The following is a 6,649-nucleotide window of genomic DNA, read 5'->3' on the forward strand; positions in this document are numbered from 1 at the left end:
CTCTGCCACGCAACTTACTGTGGGTTGCGGAGTATTTACGTAGATGTAGATGTAGAAATGTGTCTCTCCGTTGAACAGTCCGTGTTTCCAGACGCTGTAGTCTAATAGCGAACATACTGTTCAAAAATGGTTCAAATGGCTCCGAGCACTATGGGACTCAACGGCTGTGGTCATCAGTCCCCTAGAACTTAGAACTAATTAAACCTAACTAACCTAAGGACATCACACACATCCATGCCCGAGGCAGGATTCGAACCTGCGACCGTAGCAGCAGCGCGGCTCCGGACTGGAGCGCCTAGAACCGCACGACCACCGCGGCCGGCGAACATACTGTCTTCCGGAATGAGACGAGGTACTGGCAGAAGTAAAGCTGTGAGTACCGGGCGTGAGTCGTGCTTCGGTAGCTCAGTTGGTAGAGCACTTGCCCGCGAAAGGCAAAGGTCCCGAGTTCGAGTCTCGGTCGGGCAAACAGTTTTAATCTGCCAGGAAGTTTCATACTGTCTTCCGCTCCTTAAGCCCGAGCTTCTTTGAGGTCAGAGTAGACTGCGTGGCAGCGGCAGGTAGGCATGCCAGAGGATACGGCAGTAATGAGGCGTGGAGAGCGGGGGCCGCTTCCGGCCGCAGGAAGCGGAACTCGCGACCCGCGACCGCGACCCGGGACCTCGCCTCGCCTTGCCTCGCGACGGCCACCCCTATAAATCAGCCTCCATTAGCGTCAGCCGGCGGGCGGCGCACGGTTTTGATTTGTGGTTCGTCGCAGCCCCGCCCCCTGCGCAAACAGTGTGTTTAAGTGAAACCCGAGCAGACTGCTGGCCACCAGATGCTGCGCACACTCGCCGGCTGGCACCGCCGTGCTAATTGGCACAGGCGGCACGGGTCACCGCCAGCCGCAGCAGCCATTCCGCTGCAGGACAGAGGTGCCGCGCTGACACCAGTGGCGCTCTCGGGGCAGAGTTCCAGCTACTTTATGACTACTCTGCTGGTCGCGATTAGTTTTTCAGTGCAACCACACAATATACACTACTGGCCATTAAAATTGCTACACCACGAAGATGGTGCGCTACAGACGCGAAATTTAACAGACAGGAAGAATATGCTGTGATATGCAAATGATTAGCTTTTCAGAGCATTGACACAAGGTTGGCGCCGGTGGCCACACCTACAACCGATTTCTCATACACAAACAGCAGGTGACCGGCGTTGCCTGGTGAAACGCTGTTGTGATGCCTCGTGTAAGGAGGAGAAATGCGCACCATCACGTTTCCGACTTTGATAAAGTCCGGATTGTAGCCTATGGCGACTGCGGTTTATCGTATCGCAACACTGCTGCTCGCGTTGGTCGAGATCCAATGACTGTCAGCAGAATATGGAATCGGTGGGTTCAGGAGGGTAATATGGAATGCCGGCTGGATCCCAACGGCCGCGTATCGCTAGCAGTCGAGATGAAAGGCATCTTCTCCGCATGGCTGTAACGGATCTGCACCCATGTCTAGATCCCTGAGTCAACAGATGGGGACGTTTGCAAGACAACAATCATCTGCACGAACCATTCGATGACGTTTGCAGCAGCATGGACTATCAGCTCGGAGACCATGGCTGCGGTTACCCTTGACACTACATCACAGACAGGAGCGCCTGCGATGGTGTACTCAACGACGAACCTGGGTTCACGAATGGCATAACGTCATTTTTTCGGCTGAATCCTGGTTCTGTTTACAGCATCATGATGGTCGCATCGGTGTTTGACAACATCGCGGTTAACGCGCATTGGAAGCGTGTATTCGTCATCGCCATACTGGCGTATCACCCAGCGTGATGGTATGGGGTGCCATTGGCTACACGTCTCGGTCACCTCTTGTTCGCATTGACGGCACTTTGAACAGTGGCTCTACCCTTCATTCGATCCCTGCGAAACTCTACATTTCAGCAGGATAATGCACGACCGCATGATGCAGGTCCTGCACGGGCCTTTCTGGATACAGAAAATGTTCGACTGCTGCCCTGGTCAGCACATTCTCCAGATCTCTCACCAGTTGAAAACGTCTGGTCAATGGTGGTCGAGCAACTGGCTCGTCGCAACACGCCAGTCACTACTCTTAATGAACTGTGGTATGGTATTGAAGCTGCATGGGCAGCTGTACCTGTACACGCCATCTCAGGATCTATGCACCAAAATTGCGTGAAAATGTAATCACATGTCAGTTGTAGTATAATATATTTGTCGAATGAAAACCCGTTTATCATCTGCATTTCTTCTTGGTGTAGCAATTTTAATGGCCGGTAGTGTAGATAGGGTTCAAATGGTTCAAATGGCTCTGAGCACTATGGGACTCAACTGCTGAGGTCATTAGTCCCCTAGAACTTAGAACTAGTTAAACCCAACTAACCTAAGGACATCACAAACATCCATGGCCGAGGCAGGACTCGAACCTGCGACCGTAGCGGTCTTGCGGTTCCAGACTGCAGCGCCTTTAACCGCACGGCCACTTCGGCCGGCTGTAGATAGGTGTAACGCCATCTACATAATATGTAACGAAAGACAACGTTGCAGATTCCACATCTAGAAATCGCATTTCAATCTTGTTTGTTGGGCAGAAGATCGCATTATACTTTGTCTGAGGTGGAAAAACATGTATCAGCTCCTGTTGGAATTCAGCAGTCACAGGAACGCGGCCTGTGGTTTACTGCTCAGAAAAATGTCTGCAACTATGGAGTCAATGAGTTCAAGAGGACTATATTCAATGCCATGCAGGATTTAACTTATTCCACGCGATTAGCGCCCGAGAGGGCAGATTGTACAGCCACGACACGTAGCTCAAGTCAGGAAACTAGCTTCTTAACAGCGAGACAAGTATGAACAACAACACTGCGTCGACGTCTGGAGAACTACGGACAGTCAGTAAGGCGACCACTTTAGTGATGACTTCCCCTGACGTGGCAGCGAACAGAGCCGCGGCCACAATAGTGCGCCCAGCGAGAACACTGGACACAGAAGGTTTCACAGCGTCGTATTTTCAGATAAATCATAGGTCTGCGTGCAGCGTCACGATGAGTGTTTTGATGTGTGCATGAGCCCAGCACCTGTGCATGATGGCATGGAATGCCGTTGTGCAGACAACACTATCATCTCTGATTAATATAGTCGGTAATTTCCACAGCAACTATTGCATTTCTGACGCCATATGCCTAGTGGCTGTGTCCTATTTTCAAGGTGGCATTATCTTTCAAGATAATAGAAGCCAGTGTGCAGTCTGTGCTGTCCTAGCCTACTTCGATACAGAGGGTGTTGGGGCGTTACCCTGGCCAGCGCTTTTTCCTGATCTCTGGCCCATTAAGAAAAAGGTCATGCCGGCCGCTGTGGCAGAGCGGTTCTAGGCACTTCAGTCCGGAACTGCGATGCTGCTACTGACTCAGGTTCGAATCTTGCCTCGGGAATGGATGTGTGTGATGTCCTTAGGTTAGTTACACTTAAGTAGTTCTAAGTCTAGGGGACTGATGACCTCAGATGTTAACTCCCATAGTGCTTAGAGCCATTTGAACCATTTACTTTTGAAAAAGGTCATGGTTCGATGAGAGATTGGCATTCAATCACTCTGCAGTCACTATGCTTGAAGAACTTTGGCAAAGAGCTGAAACAGCATGGTATGACGTACCTGTTTATAAGATTTTCAACGCGGCAGTGCTTCGGCAACTGTGCACGCAAGAGCTTGAATGGATTGGAGATAACATTCAGTTATTTGGAAACTACAGGTTTATTAAATAAACGTTAACCATGTTTTCTTTTTCAGAAAGTATTGGACGTAGAATCACATTATTTATATCCAATATGCGAGTCGTTGACTCTGCCTATTACATGTGCGTGTCATCCACTTAACCACCATTTAAAATATATGACGTAAGAGTAGTTGCTCTCTTCTGTAGATATTTAAAAAAGTTTTAATCTGAGGTTGTATAATAGAGAGCTGCTAGTTTTAAATAATGTATTATAAATCGTGATTAAGTGGACGACACGCACGTATACTAGACAGAGCCAACATTGAATATGGATAATGTGATTCTACGTACAATACCTTCTGAACAAGACAGTTTTAAAATTGTCAAAACCAGGGCAAGTTTTGATAAACCTGTATTTTGCAAATTATGGGCTATTATTTCCAATCCATTGAAGTACTGTATCAGTTCGACTCAACTCAGCCGGGTTAGTCACTGGTACCCAGAAGTGGCACACCGTGCATAAAATTTTGTGCCTATTATTCCTACTATATTGTATATGCGCAATAAGTAATTTTCGTTACTTGTGAAAGTTCTTGACGTTGTAAATTTAATGGCCAGCGTTGTGCTAACTACCCATTAACAGGACCACTATAAGTTTCCTTACACTGTATGTTAGTTCTGGCGGGAGGTGGTTCCAGGTGAAAGAATATCTTGGTGATACACGTGTATCCTCGGAGACAACCTTCACTCATAAGCATATGAACAGCTCTGCAACTACGCATTGAACGCGACAAACTATTCCGATAGCGTAATAATGGTGTCGTTAGACGTCAGTCATAATCACAATGCTCTCCCAACCATTCGTATCGACTTTCAGAATCATGGCCGCTATACTAATTTTAAATTAAACTAAAATGCGTCCGAACAGGTCATGAAGGCCCAACGGTACCCACCGGCCGTGTCATCCTCAGCCCACAGGCGTCACTGGATGCGGATATGGAGGGGCATGTGGCCAGCACACCGCTCTCCCGGCCGTGTGTCAGTTTCCAAGACTGGAGCCGCTACTTCTCAATCAAGTAGCTCCTCAGTTTGCCTCACAAGGGCTGAGTGCATCGCGCTTGCCAACAGTGTTCGGCAGACCGGATGATCACCCAACCTAGGGCTAGCCCAGTCCGACAGCGCTTAACTTCTGTGATCTGACTGGAACCGGTGTTACCATTGCGGCAAGGCATATTACTTTTAAGTAGTTTCTTAATTGTGCTCAAAACACTGAGTTCGCTCCAGTATTATCCTTCCACAGAAGATAAATCTCTGCCACTACAGGTACTCGATATGGAGACTTTGACACTGCTCACAACTGTATCTTGATAATTCTGTGTATGATGACGTGTCTTGCCAAAAGGCAAGATGTGTCTGATTTTGACTGGAAGTGCTGGATTAACATTAAATTCCACTTCTTCTCTGTTTCCTCTTCTACGTCAACAGATATCGGAATGTCATGACCGTCGTTATCAACGTGTCTACTGTACAATGCACAGCAGGTCCAAGTAAACCAGCCGGCATGGATACAAATAACAATCGATATCTACCAACACCTGACAGTCATTTCCAACTCATCTAGATGATCTGTCTGCAGAAAAAGAGGACTGGATTAACATATACAACTGTTTATACAGGGTGGTTCAAAAATAGTTTTACAAACGTCGGCGACATGTTCCTAACACAGCCAGAATTCGGTGTTCTGTGAGCACAGACAGCAACTGAAGAATTCACTATGGGTATGGAAATAACCAAATCTTGCTAATTTTCCATACCTTGTCCTGTGAGATGATAAAATACTCCCATGAAGGACGTGGATTACGACGATATACTAACTCTTACGCTTAAGAAACGCTGAAATCTAGTACCTGAAACTATCAGGAGGCTTCGTCCAGTACCTTATGGTTCGACAATTCTGGTAATCAGTACGTAGGGTAATCTAATAACTACTAGACGAAAGAGTTGGATCAGGTACCATTTTATTGATTTCTTTAACAAAATGGACACTGATCAGCGGCAACATTGTGGCCACCGGCCTACTATCGATAAAAACCCGTCCAGGCAATAGCAGCGTCACCTGGCGAAGAATGACTGCTAGTCAGGCACACGCACGATGCATGTAGTATTAGTGAGCGTGCTGTCCGTGTGTACAATGGGGTAGTTGCGCGATCTATCTGAGTTTGACCGAGGGCAGATGGAGATGGCTCGGAGATTCCGCACAAGTATTTCGGAAACTGAACGACTTGTCGAGTGTTCGAGGAGTGCTGTGGTGAATGTCTTCAAGAAGTGGCGAACCCAGGGTGAAACCACGTCGAGACGTCATGGGCGGCCACACCTCATTACAGATATCGAACGTCGTAGGCTGGGCAGACTTATGAAACAGGACAGGCGGTGAACTGTGGCGACACTAACGCCAGACTTTAATGCTGGGCAGAGTCCAAGTGTGTCTGAATGCACAGTTCGCCGAATACTCGTAACGATGGGGCTCCGCATCCGATGAACCACGCAAGTGCCAATGTTAACACCATGACATCGATAATTATGCCTGAAATGGGCTTTCCGGCCGGTGTGGCCGAGCGGTGCTAGGCGCTTCAGTCTGGAACCGCGCTACCGCTACGGTCGAAGGTTCGAGTCCTGCCTCGGGCATAGATGTATGTGATGTCCTTAGGTTAGTTAGGTTTAAGTAGTTCTAAGTTCTAGGGGACTGATGACTTCAGATGTTAAGTCCCATAGTGCTCAGAGCCATTTCAATCATTTTTTTGAAATGGGCACATGACCATCATCCACGGACGTTGGCGTAGTGGCAAAGCGTTGCATGGGCTGATGAATCCCTATACCTTCTTCATCAAGCCGATGGGAGGGCCTGAATCCGTCGTCTTCCAGGGAAACAGCTCCT

General features: G+C 48.1%; 1 non-coding gene across 1 annotated transcript; it reads left to right on the plus strand.

Annotated features, from left to right (window-relative positions):
- Nucleotides 1-393: 393 nt before the first annotated feature.
- Trnas-cga (transfer RNA serine (anticodon CGA)) lies at nucleotides 394-468 on the plus strand. The gene has a single exon. It is a non-coding gene; the product is annotated as a tRNA-Ser (tRNA).
- The last annotated feature ends 6,181 nt before the right edge of the window (nucleotides 469-6,649 follow it).

The sequence above is a fragment of the Schistocerca serialis genome, chromosome 4 (assembly GCF_023864345.2).
Source record: "Schistocerca serialis cubense isolate TAMUIC-IGC-003099 chromosome 4, iqSchSeri2.2, whole genome shotgun sequence".
Classification (NCBI taxonomy): domain Eukaryota; kingdom Metazoa; phylum Arthropoda; class Insecta; order Orthoptera; family Acrididae; genus Schistocerca; species Schistocerca serialis.